This window comes from Aotus nancymaae, unplaced genomic scaffold, assembly GCF_030222135.1.
Source record: "Aotus nancymaae isolate 86718 unplaced genomic scaffold, 86718_ANA_hifiasm-v0.15.2.pri h1tg000057l, whole genome shotgun sequence".
Classification (NCBI taxonomy): Eukaryota; Metazoa; Chordata; class Mammalia; order Primates; family Aotidae; genus Aotus; species Aotus nancymaae.
This window is the reverse complement of record NW_026988471.1, coordinates 70,697,227-70,715,258: the sequence shown is the minus strand read 5'-3', so window position 1 is coordinate 70,715,258 and position 18,032 is coordinate 70,697,227.

Below are 18,032 nucleotides of genomic sequence, written 5' to 3'. Positions count from 1 at the left end.
CAGAAAACACTACTTTAGCTACTATTCAGGACCAAGGTCAGCAGCCACATAACTTGCCTTTCCTCCTGGAATTAAAAAATTTATAAACATATGGAATACGCTTGTGCTTTCTATCAGGACCTCACTTTTATGCATGATTGAAATGCATGGTGGAAAATGTGAGGTCTTCAGGCATCTAAAATTGTTATCAAAATCCACAACACAGATCCTATCTGCTAATCATCACTGTCTGGTTTAAGCTACAATTCCATCCATGACTTTACTATACACTTTTCTCTTTATTTATATATAATATTAATAAAATGTTAATTTGGCTGGGAAATGGTCTTTATCTGGTTAACACTCTCCATTCCAGTCATTTTGCATGCTGCTACAACATTTAACCTTTGCAAAAGGACATTTTTACCACACAACTCCTCTGTTCAAAAACCCAAGAACATCTCATTCCCTTTATTTCTTAGCTTTATTGTTTAAGGTCCAACCAATCTAACCAAACTCTCTAATTTTATCAGACAGGTATTTTTGCTATGCCACTGTTCCTATTCTTCCCAACTCCCTTCACCTCTTCCAATCAAAAACAAACACTGCTCTGGATGCTGACTTATTCATCCTTCAAGGTCAGACCCCATTCAACCTCCCTTGACTACCAATCCCTGAAATGAGTTTTCCAATAACCTTTCTTTCCTTTTTCTTTTTAAGACAGAGTCTCACTCTGTCACCCAGGCTGGAGTTTAGTGGCGCAATCTCGGCTCACTGCAACCTCCACTTCTCGGGTTCAAGCCATTCTCATGCCTCAGCCTCCCGAGTAGCTGGGATTGCAGGCACGCACCACCACGCTACCCAGCTAATTTTTGTATTTTTAGTAGAGACGGGGTTTCGCCATGTTGGCCAGGCTGCTCTCAAACTCCTGACATCAAGTGAACCGCCTGCCTCGGCTTCCCAAAGTGCTGGGGTGTAAGCCACCTCACCTGGCATCCAATAACCTTTCTTATTTATTGCTTGCACTATTTTCTGGACTCTTACTACCTTATGTTTCTGCACTCATACACACGGTCTTTTTCAACAACGTAATGTCAACTGAAGGTTTATGTTCATGGCTAAGTCTTATCCCCCAAGCATATAAACCCTGCTCCTACTCAAAAGATCCTCAAATATGTGTTAAACTATATGAATGATCAAATACAAAGTACTCACTAACATGCACAAATTTTCCAATCAGAATGAAACACAACAATACAGCAAATACACAGGCTTCTGATTCACCAGATACAAGCTAAAGACACAAGCTTACCAAACACTGATACCCAAATTTTGTTTAAAAGTTCATTTATAGGCCGGGCGTGGAGGCTCAAGCCTGTAATCCCAGCACTTTGGGAGGCTGAGGCGGGCGGATCACGAGGTCAAGAGATTGGTACCATCCTGGCCAACATGGTGAAACCCCGTCTCTACTAAATATACAAAAAAAAAAAAAATTAGCTGGGCGTGGTGGCATGCGCCTGTAGTCCCAGCTACCTGGGAGGCTGAAGCAGAATTGCTTGAACCCGGGAGGCAGAGGCTGCAGTGAGCTGAGATCACGCCACTGCACTCCAGCCTGGCGCCTGGCGACAAAGCGAGACACTGTCTCAAAAAAAAAAAAAAAAAGTTCATTTATAACAAACTCATGGTCTTTTTAAACAATCATAAATCATATGAAACTGTGCCTGCCTTCTACATAATAAAATCACTTCCAAAAACAACTGTCTTTACCCAATCCTAAAAGATACACATTGCTTATGTAAACAATTTATCACCTAGTTATTTCAATGCTTTCTGCACCATTTACTCCATTTGGTGAAGACTCCTCTTATAACTTCATAAGCACAAGCTCTTCCAAATAATGTTTCTCGCCCAAAATAAAACAGCAAAGGAACAAATTTCAATCAGAGTGATCTCATTACTAAATGGAATTGTGAACAAGTATCGTTTGGAATCATCTCCATTTTAAATTCCTTAAAGGCAAAAATCTACTGTGCATTTCCTAATGTGCCCAACATTGCATGACACTGATTTAAGTACACATTTATAGAAGGTAAGAGAACAACAGCCTTTAATAAACTGTATTCTCCAGAATACTAGTAGTCCTCTAAGAGTGGTCATCTACAAAGATGTTCCCTGGCCACGAAAGTTTGAAGGGCACCATACTTGATTTTTAGAAGAGAACAATGTCTATTAGCATATTAAAGTCTATGAGAGAAGTAGTTCACACCTGTAGTCCCTAGCTACTAGGAAGGTTAAGGCTGAAGAATAGCTTGAGCCTGGGAAGCAGAGGTTGCAATAAGCCGAGATTGCACCACTCTACTCCAGCCTGGATGACAGAGTAAGACCCTGTCTTCAAAAAAAAAAAAAAAAAAAAAAGCCATGTGAGGCCCTGCTGTAGTTGATACACTTATCAAAATCTTTTTTACATTTTGCACTTCCCAAACCTGGATTTCTATTCATAGAATAGACATGTGCTTCCTATGGTGGGTTTCCCAGGATATAAAAGAGAAAGTTTCCTACCTATATACCCAGGGGTCATGTCTGAAATATTTAGTAACTAGTAAAGAACACACAATGAACAATCAGAACATAAGTGCTTTACAGTGTGGAAGCAGACTCCTAAGCCCCTACTTGGTATACCATCCTTAAAAACTTTTAAGGGTTGAAGTTGCTGTAGCATAAGAAGGCAGTGATGGGCCATCCCTAGGGGAGGAACTAGAAGAGGGAAGGATGTGGGGGATCCACCCTTTGAGCAGCAGCTACTTACTAATTAGGAAAGAATTATTTCTATATTTAACATAGTAGCATCAGTGTGTAGTCACTGAATATTAATCTTGAAAAGACACCAGTCTTTCATAGAACAATCTGGAATTCACATGAAGAGAAGAATTAAAAGGCTTTTTCCCAGTTATGGAATTGCAACTATCAATAATAAGCAGAGGTTTGGCCTGTTTGCATTTTTTAGGAGTCTTAAAAAACAACCACCACACCAGACCTCCCATATGGTTAGTCCCATCCTGAAATCTAATATAATGAAGGCAGAGTAATAAGTTAGCAGCCCTGGCTCTGCCTAAAAGATCTCTCTCCCTTCTCTACTGGGAAGACAAGTCAGAATTCCGTTCAGGTAGTTATTTACTAAGCATTCTGGTCCCAAGACCTGCTAGGTAGAGGTAGGAAAGTTTCTCTTCTAACATTCATATCCTGGGAAACCTACTAAAAGCAGCACATGTCAATCTTACAATAGGTCGTTTCTGCCAACTTCCTTTCTGAGAACAAGTTTCTTTAATCCTCCTGAACTTTCAACCAATACTTCTAACTTATCCCATGACACCATACATATTTCATACTTTTATGTGCAGTATATATCATTTTAGTTTGTATTTAGTAACATTTTCACACAATAATCCAGTTGATATAAAATCATCACCTTCTTATGCTACCATTATCATTTCTAATCCCAGTAGAGAAGTTTCTGACAAAATACTTTGTCAAAACATCATTAAAAGAGGAATTATGGGCCAGGTGCAGTGGCTTATGCCTATAATACTTTGGGAGGCTGAGGGAGGCAGATGGCTTGAACCCAGGAGTGTGAGACCAGCCTATGCAACATAGAGTGACTTCACCTCTATAAAAATATAACAAAAATTAGTAAAGTGTGGTGGTGCGTGCCTGTGGTTCCAGCTACTCAGGAGGCTGAAGCGGGACGATCACCTAAGCCTGGGAGGTTGAGGCTGCAGTGAGTCATGACTGCACCACTGCACTCGAGCCTGGGTGAGAGACCAAGACTCTGTCTCAAAAACAAACAAAGAAGAATTATGATTAATTACTTTATTATTTATTTGTTCAGCCATCACAGCTTTATCAGAATTCCCACTAAAATCACATGCATTTTATATTGGAAGCATGACACACAATATTGGGCATTGGTAAGAATAAAGACACTTTTTAAAAATACAGGTGGCTCACACCTGTAATCCCAACATTTTGGGAGGCCAAGGCAGGTGGACTGCTTTGAGCCCAGGAGTTCAAGGCCAGCCTGGGCGACATGGTGAGAACTCATCTTTACAAAAATGAAAAAAACCAAGCATGGTGATTTTTCCCAACCAGCTACCCAGGAGGCTGAGGTGGGAGGACTGCTTGAGCCCAGGAGGTCAAGCCTGCAGAGAGCTGTTTTCAGAAACACTGTACTCCAGCCTGGGTAGCAAAGCAAGACCCTATCTCAAAAATTTTATATAAGTAAAAAATCTGCCTATGACCTATATGCCCAATAGCATATCTTCAATGGTTAAAAAAAGTAAGCCTTATGTTGCCTTCTCTTTGTGAATGAAATTTAAGGAGTACAGTAGTCACCCCTTCTCTAGGTGGATGCATTCCAAGATCCCCAATGGATGCCTGAAACCACGGATAGTACTAAATCCTCTATATACTGCGTTTTTTCCTATATATACATACCTACGATAACGTTTAATTTAAAATAGGCTACAGGAAGAGATTAACAATAAAAAATAGAATTATAGTGTAATACAAGTTATATGAACGTGGTTGTTCTCAAAATGTCATTCTCATACTATATTCACGTATTTTTGGATGGTGGCTGACTACAGGTAACTGTAACTGCAGAAAATAAAATCATGGATAAAGGGAGACTACCGTATACTCATATTTCATTTATATAATTGTCACTTTTAATTAAAAATGTTAAGTACATTTTTAATCATTTAGCAAAATTTGTCTTCTATCATTCATATCCACTCCAAATAAAATGCTTTGACTAAAAGGATGTTTATTTATACTTCAAGCTTTCTATTTACGAGATATTATAAAGTTTTCTTTTGCAATTACATTTGAAAATATAAGGCTTCAGAATTATGTAACTTAAGTGCCCCACCAACGGCACCTTTCTTTACTTTGTCACTAAACTTTTACATCCTTCTCAATCAATTCAAGGGAATGAAATTCCAAAATTAAGTATCAGGTCATTCAGGATATCTCTTTAAATACTAAGTACTCCCAAGAAATGTAGAGAAAGTTTTCTTAGCAATAAATCTAGAGAGTAAGTTCAAATTCAGCCTTTATTCATACAAAATAATCACTGACATCATTGTTCTAGGTAGGGAAGGACCAAAGATATTAAAAGCCAGAACAGACCTCTCCCTTCATACAGCTAACATACTACTTTTTAAGATGAAGCTAGTATCTCTTAAGAATTAGGGTAATCAGGCTGGGCACGGTGGCTCATGCCTGTAATCTCAACATTTTGGGAGGCCGAGGCGGGCAGATCACTTGAGGTCAGGTTCAAGACCAGCCTGGCCAACATGGTGAAAGCCAGTCTCTACTAAAAATACAAAAATTAGCCAAGTGAGATGGCACATTCCTGTAGCCCCAGCTACTCAGGAGGCTGAGGCACAAGAATCACTTGAACCTGGGAGGCAGAGGCTGCAGCAAGTCGAGGTCATGCCATTGCACTCCAGCCTGGGTGACAGAGCAAGATTCCATCTCAAAAACAAACAAACAAAAAAAAAAGGAATTAGGGTAACCACAATGATAATATACTTAGAAATCTCTTGAAATCTTCTTTTTTCATGCCTCTGCAATTAAAAAAAAAAAAACTTGTAAAGAGACTAGAAACTGGTCAAATAAACTACAGTACATCCAGATTTTCAGCATCCACTGGGAGGTCTTAGAACGGATCTCCCCCAGAAAAGGCGGCACTATTAGGTAAAGGCTTTGAATGACCAGAATCAGAAACCATACAGAAAAGATATGAAAACTCTTCTGAGTTGGAGAGAAACTTCAGAATTTGAATACTAAAAGTGGAGGACAAGCTTTTAATTTTAACAGGAGATACTCTGATACGACAGGAAAATATTTGGGGTTTTTTGGTGGAGAGGGGAGCAGAAAGCAGTAAATTCAAATTCAGACTATGAAGTCTGTCATTCGTCAAAAAGGTTAAGAAAACTCTATTTAGGGGTGTCAGAATCTACATATTTAAAGTCTCAATTTACATGGTTATGAGACAACCGAATCTCTCTTCTATTCCATTCAATTTTTAGCTACTGGCTCTCCTACACTGCTACATGCCTAACACTTTCTACTGGATTATCACTTCTATACATCTCAGCTTTGCTAAACAATGATTTTTGTTGTTTCTGTTTTACTTTTTGGCAGGCAGGAACATTTACTAGGGAATGACAGTAGGTCACAAAGTTCCTTCTTAAAAGTGTCCATCTAAATTCTGCATGCCACTGAGGGGTGGATTGAGGAGATATATCATAACAGATCCTTCTTTTTCCCCCTTTTGATTTTAGTGGGAAGGAGTAAGTTCAGAATCATGCATGTTCTGAGAGCCTAACATGACAGTCACCAGGCTACTTCCTAGTTTCAAAGCCAAATAAAATACGGTTCTGTTCCTATAGCCAAAGTGCTAACAATCTAACAGAAAATACAAACTGCAATAAGGTTTGTTGGTATTATAATAATGCTGAAGTATCAGAAAAGGATTTCTGGAGGAAAGAAATGTTTGAATTGAGTTTTGTAGGATGGCATCTTCTACAGTTTTGAGGGAACTAATAGAAATGAGATTTCAAATAACAATGTCTTACTAAACGTGTTTATCAAATTTCCAAAAATTTAGAGTATCCTAAAGTTTATAGATAAAATACTATGAGACAGTTACTGTACTGGAATGATAAAAAGTAAACTGTAATTTATAAACTGCATACCTGAAAAAGGCATAACATTCCAGACAAAAAAAATAGCTTCAGCTAAACATTAGAATCTTCTGCACCGTCAGGACTATTTGATAAAAGTCAGCCATGAAGACAGGAAAAAAATGTGTTAGGAACCAATATCCCTTATGCCATCTGTTAGCTACTGTTTTTAGTGGCTTTTTCAATCCTCTCCTCTCTATACCAATTCCCTTGCCAAATTACCAAGATACAAAAAAAAAAACAAAAAAAACTCCATTTCTAACAATAAAATTCAATGTAATACTTCTCATATGTACTTTCTTTTTCCTCTCACCACCATCATCATGCTAACACCTTTTCCTTGGCTATTATAAACTTTAAATCTACAGTTATCTACGTAGGTTCACAGATGCACTGGCAAAAAGAGGCAAAAGTTACAGGCTCAAGCGCTTAATGAGTAAAATAATGTATCTGAGATTTTCTTTAAAATAATCTGGGCAGGGGTAGGGGGAAAGAGTGAATGTGTGTAGTAGGGCAGAGGGTGGTGGTGGAGGTAGGTGAAGGGAGTTTGATAACGTAAGACACATAAAAATACTGGTGGTAGAAGCTGAGTGATGAGTCCCTAAGAATTTATCTGTGCTTTTTTACATTTTTGAAGATTTCCAAAACAAAAAGTTTAAGTCCTAAATATTAGGTATGACTTTTTTTTTTTTTTTTTCAGATGGAGTCTCACTGTCACCCAGGCTGGAGGGCAGTGGCACAATCTCAGCTCACTGCAACCTCCACCTCCCAGGTTCAAGTGATTCTCCTGCCTCAGCTTCCTGAATAACTGGGATTTTATAGGCGTCCGCCACCATGCCTGGCTTTTTGTATTTTCAGTAGAGACGAGGTTTCACCACGTTGGCCAGGCTAGTCTTGAACTACTGACTGCATGTGATCCACCTGCCTCGGGCACCCAAAGTGCTGGGATTTCAAACGTAAGCCACTGTACCCAGCCCGTGTGACATTTTTAACAAAACAAAAGTTGGGAAAAGTAAAAAAAAAACATGAACATGAGTTATTGAAAATGACACCATTCTTCTCAATCTAACATTAACACACCAAGGCCTAGCAAAAGCCAAATCAGCTAACAAGCTAATTAAGAAGCAATGTATAAATAATAAATTCAGATTTATGTCTAAAATCATTTTAATTACATACCCTATACCCTTCCTTCCCACTTGACTTTTTAACTATTACTAAACAGTTCATATATTGCTGTCTTTGTTTCATTCTACCTTTTGGTGGAAAAAATTAATTTGTAAAATTAAGCAAAACAAGCGAAGTGATCTTGGTAAGAAACCTCTAACTAAGAATTAGGTTGTATCACACCAAAGAAAATAAACACTCTGCCTTTTGAGGATAATGATGTAACCTGAAAACAATGTGATAAGAACATAGGAACCAAACAGACAAAGGCAAATTTGGCATTAACACCTGGAAAACCACCAAACAAATTAAGACAGCCATTATAAAGCATTCTCCTTTAACCCCAGGAGCTCTGGTCATAAAGAGGTTTGTTCATGAGAAGATTTATGGATAGCCATCTTAGAAATAACCTGGAAAAACGAGAGTTGAGATCAGAGTTCTTAAGTATAAACTCACTGGGGAAAAAAAACTGCAACTAAATAGTATTAACCCTTTAAAATAAATGTTTTACCTATATAAGTAACGTGTGCTTGTTACAGAAAACAGTAAGGACTTGCAAGCAAAATCCTTACCAATAAAACCATCACCCAGAGTAAATTAATACTCTGGTACAGTTGTATCTACTTTTGTGTACATGCATGCACACATGATTGGGGGAATAGGGTATATCAAACATTGTACAAAATTAGAACTATGCTATTTGCTATTTTCAGTTGACATTTTATTTTTCTAAATTCAGTATTTTTCAAAAACTGGATATTTAATAGTCACAAAACATTATGAACCTTTGAACTGTTTTAACAAGTAACTTAATAACTCACCTGTGTCCTTTTAAGAACTAAAACATGTCACTGTAAAACAAATATTCAATATAATGTCAACCATAAAAATTCTTTCAGAAACACATAGTAGAAACTGAGTTCTTAAGAAAGCCATGACAAAACAGCATGATGAATTGAAAATATATCACTATTAGATCCTGTGAGGTATTTCTGAAATGTCTAATACCATGGACAGTCAAGAACTGCCTATTTTGATACAGTCTTTCAGAAGGAAGGGAGTCCTTAATTTTCTTTACAGATATGGGTAGACTTTATCCAAAACCATCATCGAAAATCAGATAATGGCTCTATTAGACTTATAAGGAAAAGATTTATATCAAACCCCATACTTGGACTTACAGCACTTCATAGTTTACAAAGCACTTTAAATATTATCTTGTCTCAGCTTCACAATGATCTTAAGAGTAAAGGAATTCCAGTTTACACATGAAGTAAAACACAGCTAGGAAGTAACAACATAGTAACATCTTCCTTTGGTGTTCTTTCCGTATACCAGATAATCTACGTGTAAATTTACTTTATACTTTATTTCTAATCACAAAAAAGCAATACAGATTCATAACCCACCCCAAAAAAAGAAAAACAACCCTATGACATGCAGGAAAGAATAAAAAGTATTCTATAATCTTTCTCACAAAGGGAAAACTACCACTAACATTATTTTTCTAGATATACACCTATATACCTCATTTGGCACTGCTTTGTTAGAGCACTATTTGTCTCAGAATATATAAATTTACTTTGGTACTTAATGCAGTCATTACAATTGCTAGTTAATACAAGAGGCTGATTGTTTATTCAGCCACAAAAACTAACATGTCATTCTGTGCTTTTCTGGTACTCAAGTCTGCTAACCTCTCCTACCACACAGAGCCACTCAGCCAACATCTTTACTACTATTAGTTTTTGTCCTCTCTTGTTTCACAAAAGGTATGCAAGTAGCAATTCTGAAGGTGCCACAAGGGTTGATAGCATCATGTTTAATGTTAAAATGCAAAAACGTGGTGCCTTCAAGGAAACAAGTCAATGAAATAGAAAGCAAAAATAATCAGAAAATTAAAAACATTATTTGGCATCATGAAGGGCAACACGAATTTCACTACTACCTGCAAGGACTGATAAACACCATGATTTCAGATTTGAAAAAAAAATGGAAAACTGCTAACGCACAAGGCTAGAAGAGATCTCCCTGAGAACCAGGCATTAACCCCATATAGCAATGATTTAAATTGTTATCAGTTTCAGGAAAACAATTTTTTGATAAATGGGCTACTGTAAGATACACCTTTTTGTTTCTTAGGAGCATATGCACCGCATACATAAATAGGCCTCTAGAGCACAACATTGTATTCACTGTAAATGACGCTCCCCTGGAGATGCATAGTGTTAGCCTTGCTCTTAATGCCCCTAATAAGTCTAACAGGTTAGTCCAAGAGAAACCACCTTATCCAAGTTGGAAGAAAGAAATCTTCCCTAGGATTTTTTGCTAAACTAGAAATGAGAAAAGTAGATGTTTCTAAAATTTAAATGCTGTTAACAGCCCTATTTACTGCTTTACCGAGAAACCGCACCCTAAAACAACAGAAAAAGCCACTATAACAGAGGTAGGTAAGACCAAGAAGTAAATACAATCATGAAGGTAATCAATATCCAATCCCAGTTGTTTTTGAAGCCTAGTTGCATCCTTGCCCTCTTTGCCATTTGGTTATTTGCTTTTCCTCATGGAGTAACATGGGCCAAAAAACGTTTCCATTTACCTAAAGTGGGTCCTAAAATCTTCAATTAAATATACCTAAACGGACTAAATGCATTAAAATGCCGTAAGCTTTAAAGTCTTTACAAAGTACAAATGAGCATATAGTATACCATCTTTTGTGTTAAACAAAAAAGGAAAATAGGAAAACATACATATACCTGTTTATGGTTACAATAAAAAAATAGGAAGAATAATGCAGAAAATTATGAAGTTAATAATCTGTAAGGGATAATGGACAGAAAGGATTGAAGGGATATATATGGTAATGTTATTTCACGGAATATCTTCCTATGTACGTTTTAAGCTTCAGAAACATGTTAACAACCTACATATAGTTTAAAAATCAGTAAGTATGGCAAGGAGAAAAATATTGAACACTGAAAGCAAACTAATCCAATCATATTTCAAATGTACACCACAATACATTGAAGGAGAAAAAGAAAACTAATCCAAGAACTTACAAACCACTATTCAATTTCTGTACCTCACAGGGGGCCCCACCCTGAGTGTTACAGCACTCTGGGGAAAACAAATAAATGAAAGAAATAATTACTGTACCTCAGTTTTGATGGAGCTAGGGGAAAGAGAATAACAAATTTTCGCTCTTTTTAGTAATTTTATTTTTTGTAGTGGTATGGATAAGGCAATTCTAAACTACTTTAGATATATCATAGGTTTGAGCAAGTAAGTAAATGTTTTGATGGTGCTAGAAACTTAGGGCTCTCACTGTGGAAGACAAGAAATACAAATAGGAAAGGGGACAAAGCAACAAAGAACTGAACAGTAATACATTATCAAATATTGGAAAAACAGGAGTCCATAAATGCATACCAATAAATTAATCGATGAGGCAGAAAGGAAGGCTCTTACAGAGTGCTGTGTACCTACTAGTAAATGTAGAATAAATTGGAGTGGAAAATCATTTTGTAACCTTCATAGTAAAGAATGGTTAAGAATCATGAGTCAGTGTTACAAAGGTAAATTCTGATGAGTAGGGTATTTGCATGGTTTTAAAATGTCTCTCCACAGATTAATTCAAGGGGGAGAGAGAGGAAACAAGCACTTTAACCAAAACATATGCTCAAACATAGGATCATACATGAAAGGCAAATGGAAATGGTAAATCTCCAGATCTGATATCCTGGGGGACATAGTTGAAAGGCAAATGGAAATGGTAAATCTCCAGATCTGATATCCTGGGGGACATAGTTATCTGATTTTTCTGTCCTGGGACATATAATCTAAATCTAATCAAGAGAAAACATCAGATAAATTCAAAATGAGAAATGCTCCATTAAAGAGAAAAGCAAAGCAGATTGTAGTCTTCAAAAATGTCAACTTCACAAAAGAAAAAGGCAGACTGTGGAAATGTTCCAGATTAAAGAAGATTAAAAAGACTTCACAACTAAATGCAATATCTGATCTCAGTTTAGTCCTGTACAGGAGAGGGAAAAAAACTGCTATAAAAAAACACTATTGGGTCAATTGACAAAACCCAGAATACAAACAGATTGTATTTGAATAATTTTATAGGCTGCATGCAGTGGCTCACACCTGTAATTTTAGTACCCTCGGAGGCCAAGATGGGCGTGTTGCTTGAGCTCAGGAGTTCAAGACCAGCCTGAGCAACATAACAAAACCCCATATCTACAAAAAATATAAAAATTAGCCAGGCATGGTGGCAGCACCCGCCTCAGCCTGTAGTCCCAGCTACTTGGGAGGATCTCTTGAGCCCAGAAGGCAGACTGCAGTGAGCCGACATCACTCACTGCACTCCAACCTGGGTGACAGAGCCAGACACTGTCTCAAAAAAATAAAAAAAGGATTTTATAAATGTCAAATTTACTGAAGTTGGTAATTATGATAACTATGAAAGAAAATACTTTCAGGAAATACACACTAAAGAATTTAGGGATAAAGGAGCACAATATATGCAACTTAATGTTAAACTTTTCAGGAAAAAAAGCATATATTCAGGAGACAGCAAATTCCCCTGTCACCTAGAGCTTAAATTCATTCAAAAATTGTTAATGATCCAATATTTCATGTCCAACGTTGGACTGTGTTATCTTCTTAATTGTATACAAAGTCAAAAAAACTATAAGCAAGTATGGCAAGAGGCAGAAAACCTGCAATATAATAAAGAACATCAACCTTAAACACATTTTTAGATTTGGCCCTTCTTTTCTACGTCATGTTTACTCCCTAACTATTGACTGTTAGTCAGCCTATTATGCAATCCATAATAATCTAAACTTCGGGGAAAATTTCCACTGATCTGAAGATACCCACCCTGCCAGAAGGGGTGCCAGTGAATGATTTCATACAAAATTAGTTAACTCCCATAAGTAAAATTTAACACTATTAATTCAGCTTTAGAGAGGTAGTGCAGCATAGTGTTTAAGAACTCAGACCCTACATTCAGTGTTTTAACTCTGGTCCTGCTGCTTGCTAACAATGTCACCCTGAGCAAGCTGGTTAATCCAAGCCTGCTTCACCCTGTGAAAATGAAACGAGTACCATTTAGAATGTTACTGTGGAGATTAATTAAAATTGTAAATCCTGACATGCAACAGGTGTTCAAAAAATGTTAAACAGTAATCAAAATGCTTTACTTAAGAAGCAAATAGGTGTTTCCTCCTTTTAGTACGACTTGAATAATTTTTGAAAATTATATTAGAAATAGGAGTTAATTGCTTACGTCCACCTTTCTTTCAGTATTTCCTATACTGAGATCTAGCAATTTGTTTATCAAGTACATTTTTAAAGTCACATCAAAATTCATGAATTCAGATGCGGATGAAACAAAGGATTACCTAAATGATGCATAAAAAGGAAAGTTTTTCTTCAACAAGTAAACTGTAAAAAAAGGTAGGTGGGAGTTTATAGACTTGAGAGTTATCAACTGTAACCAATTATAAACGAATTATGAACATTAGTTGGATCCTGACTGCAACAACCTTTATATATACGTATAGGGGTAGGAGCCAGTGAGATACAACTGGCGAAATGTGAAATCTGTCTGAATATCTGATATTAAAATTAATCACTCATAATTACTGTTACTGTTTTAGGTGTTAATATGCATGTTTTTTCCTAAACATTCTAGAGAAAATTCTGAACTATACATTGAACTGACATAAGGATTTGCTTAAAAATAAGCAAGTAGAGATGAAACAGGACTAACCATTAGCTTGTAATAACTGAAACTGGATAGGCACATGAATAAATTAATATCATTCTATTTTTGCTTATGTTTAAAATTTTCCATATTAAAAGTTTTTGGGGTTTTTTTTTGGTAAAAATATTCAAAAGCAAGTTGGCAACTTTTACTCAGCAGGGACAACAGGGAAATTAGCTGAAAGTTTAATAAACAAAGACTGTGAAAATAAGTAGGAACTTTAACTTGATACAGACTGGAACAATAAATATACTCGGCTTCAAAAGAGCTGAAAAGTAATCCAAAATGTATGTTCAGGGTAGCCATTAAGAAAATAGAGTGAATGCAGTGGCTCACACCTGTAATCTCAGCAATTTAGGAGGCTGAGGTGGGAGGATAGTTTGAGCCAAGGAGTTCGAGACCAGACTGGGCAATACAGAAAGACCCTGTCTCTATAAAAAATTTTTAAAAAGATTAGCTGAGCATGGTGATGTGTGTCTGTTGTCCCAGCTACTCAGGAGACTGAGGCAGGAACATCACTTGTGTTCAGGAGGTAGAGGCCACAGTGAGTCATGGTGACACCACTGCATTCTAGCCTTTGAGACATAGTGAGATCCTATCTCAAAAACAAAACAAAGTAAGAAAATATATGTACATTAAAGCTATTTCTCCTGTTTCCTGGACTTTCTTTTCAATCCAAAATCCTTGTAATTCTTGACCCTCACCAGCATTATTATAGTTGTGTTTATTTCTACATCTCATCTTTTCCTCACTTTTTCCTTTCCATTATTCTCTTCTCTTCTGTATACCTATTTTCCTTCCATTTTAATTTGCCACCACAAGTGTCAGACCAAACAAGGTGGAAATGATGAAGAATACATAAGCTGGATACACATGAGGGCTTATTAGCTTTAGCCATAAACATAATTACTTTCAATTTGGAGAGTCTCTAAAACCACTACAATGCAACATTCATTAGCACCTGTTTCTTTGCTTAACAGCCCAAACTGCGTTACTGGGCACCAAAACTGGAAGTACTGTTTCTAAGTGAGTAAGGCATTTTATTAAGGATTTGGACAAATTTAGTCCAAGCCTTAATCAGTATACATTAAGGCACAGTGGAAAGAGCATGATTTGGAGTCTAGGTTCTGGTGACTACCAGCTGAGTTCATTCACTCAACATCTGAGCATCAAATACATACCACTGGGAAAGATAAAAGGACTAACATAACAATCACATAAACGGTTACTATATATTGTTAAGTACTACAAAAGAGGCATGTAAAAAGTTCATACAGGCACAAAATATTTTAATTAAATTTAGATTACATGGCCTTTCAACTCCAAAATTCTATTAATCTAAATCCTTTTAAGCCGTTTAATTAGAAGAGAATCCCCACAGATTATGATTTTCTATCAAAGGATGCTGCCTGAGCACTTAAATTTTGAAATAAAAGTAATAGCTAACATTTATTAAGCACCTAGTATTTGCTCAGGAATAGGAGCTTTCCATACATTGTCTCACTTAATTTTAAGGTCACAAAAATCCCAAGCAGGAAGTAGTAATGTCACCATTATACAGATATGGAAACAAAAGTTCAGGAAGACTAAAATAACTTACCAAAGTCTCACATATACTGAGGAAAAGAGAGATTTGAATCCAGACCTTCTGATTCCAAAGCCTATTCTCTTTCCACTAAACTATTTGTCTCATTTTCTTCCACTATATGAAAACAAAATTTCCAGAGATCACCTACTTAAGAGCACCCAAGAAAAACTCTAAGATAGTCGTTAAAAAGTGATGACTGATTGAGAACCTTTTTAAACTAGAATATCTGCCATATACACCCTCCAAAACAAAATGCAAAAAAGATTACAAAACAAATACACCCAATATACAATAAATATGTGACATAAACACATTATGAAAGCTAGTTAATACAAACTAGTAAGATTTTGTGATTTCTTCCACCGTTTTATCTTTACCCTTTCTTGGATCCAAGAATTCCCAAGGAAGGAATGGCCCAGCATTATGTTGGGATGCCACATAACTATTTAGAAGTACATATTACAGAATATGGGGTACAAAATAAATATAAAATGCTGTCTAAACTTTTTAAAAAGATAGCAACATAAGTCCACTGTCTAGAATGTCTAATCATTAACAAAATTTAAAGCTGTTTAAAGTAATGTCATTTACATGTTCTTCTGCCAAACTTTCCTTAAATTCACCTTTTTTTGATCAATCCCTTTTTCCAGGTTATCAATTGTAAATCTGAACCGGCAAGCAGAGTATCCCTGAAAAAATAATCCTTTACAACAAATGAGGGAAAAACGCAGAAAATTTTTGTGCACAATTCCAAAGCTCGTTAGAGAAAGTACTTGAATTAACATAAGTCGCTGGAACCTGGTTACAAGTTTTTCATCGGAACTCCTTTAGACTACTACTATTCCCTGTCCTGTCCCCAAACTTCGCCTAAGGGCAAATTTTAAGATTAAGAAACAGTAACTTGAGATAGCCTTCACAGTCTAGCTTAATTAATGATTTTGTTATACCGAAGTATCCCTCATTTGCAATTGTCTCAAACAACAAAAGATCTATTTCAAACGTTCTCAAGGATTCCAGTCTGATACATACAATTCCCCCACCCTTCAAAAGAACGGGGCCCAAGCTAGGAATCACACAAAAACAATGCACTAACGTTGTTTTCACAATTCCTCTGAGAAATTTGGAAATACTGTTCAGTTTCACAACTATTTATGAGCCCTCAGTTTCCCACACAGAGGTGACATTTTCCTTGCTTTCATACCTGCACTACGCAGCACAGAACACCGGCCGGCAAAAGCCGCTTGGATCCTAACATTCTCTCCTTCAACCCGATTCCCCCTCCCCAGCCCCAAACACAAACAGGTTCTTCTCTCCAAGCTTCTTGCACAATGTCGCTGGCCAAAGGGCTTGGCTAAAACTCCACCGCCTCTTCGGGCCCGACGGGAACGCTTTCTCCCTGCTCGGCGCTCCCTCACCACCGCTTCCTCGGCTGTCAGGCCCGGTGCAGCCTTGGCAGGCCCTGCGCGGCTGGGGAAGGGGCCGCCTCGGCCTCGCCAAAGGGCTCTTCACGTTCTTCCGCCCAGTGCAACGGCGTTAGGCAGCTCTCCTCGAGGCAGGGTCCTACACGGGTGCCAGGCCGGGCCCTCCAGGGTAGTGAGGTGAGCAAACGACGGAGCAGGGCCGAACAGCTTCCCTTCCCATCCCGGGGGTCCCCCAACCTCCTCCCGCCCCCGCCGTCTGCTTGCCGCCATTTTGTGCGCAGCCGCTGCGACACAGATACAATAGTCGGCCCGGATCTCACAGGAAAGGCTCAGGACCCGCACGATACGGGCCTCTGCCTTCCAGCCCCCTACTCCCAACAAGGCAGCGGTCCTACCTATGCCTACCCGACTAACAGCCGGATCCCATTTGCGCCCCACACAGTTTAGCACTAAGCCTCCAGTCTCGACGCCGAAGAAGCTACCGCCTCCAAAAAGCTGCACGCATGCGCACATCTCCAGCTCCAGCGAGCTCCAGTCTATTCCCGGCGCCTGCGTACCGCGGGCGCCGCGCTCTCCCGCAGCCCGAAAAGAGCTGGCTCCCGGAAGGGGGCGCTCCCGCTAGTGGCGGCCAAGAAGCCTGCGGCAAAAAAAAAACCTCCCAGCGCCGTCTCCACCCCTTTGTTGGTTCTGTGCCTGTCCTACTCAAACCTCTCATCCTTTTAAGACCCACAGCGTCTCACCCCCTTCATAAAGTCTTCCCTGATCATTTGTGCTTTCAATAATAACATTATAACGGGTTATACTCACGCCTAGCACTTAATATATTGCTTTGTATGGTCAAGAGTTTGCCTGCTTTTATCCTGTCACGTTGCACCTTTTGAACCCTATGACAATAATGTGATGTGTATCATAGCTACTCAGAACGTCTGTAAATTAGAATTCAACTAAAGCTTATTCAGCTAAAACTTTAACACTCTGAAAATCCTTTTGTTATTTCACAATAAAAAGTCCTATCTGTGTGGTAGATACTTGTAATCCTCATTTTACCCATGAAAAACCTTGAGATGACAGAAGTTAAAGTTAAAGAACTTCGTTATGCAATTTTTTATCTTCTCAAGGTGACTCTACTACACCAGTATGAAAACCCAGTCATTGGACAAAATCTGGTAAAACTCACGAGCCCTGCCATATGCATACCACACAAATCACACCACCCACCCTGAGTCTCACACATCCGTTTTACCTAGCACTCAAGCAGATGCATTTCTTTATTCACATTAAAGCGAACATCTGAAAGACAAAAAAGAAAAGTCGTTTTAAAAAGATATCTTTTTTTTTAACCTCTGAAC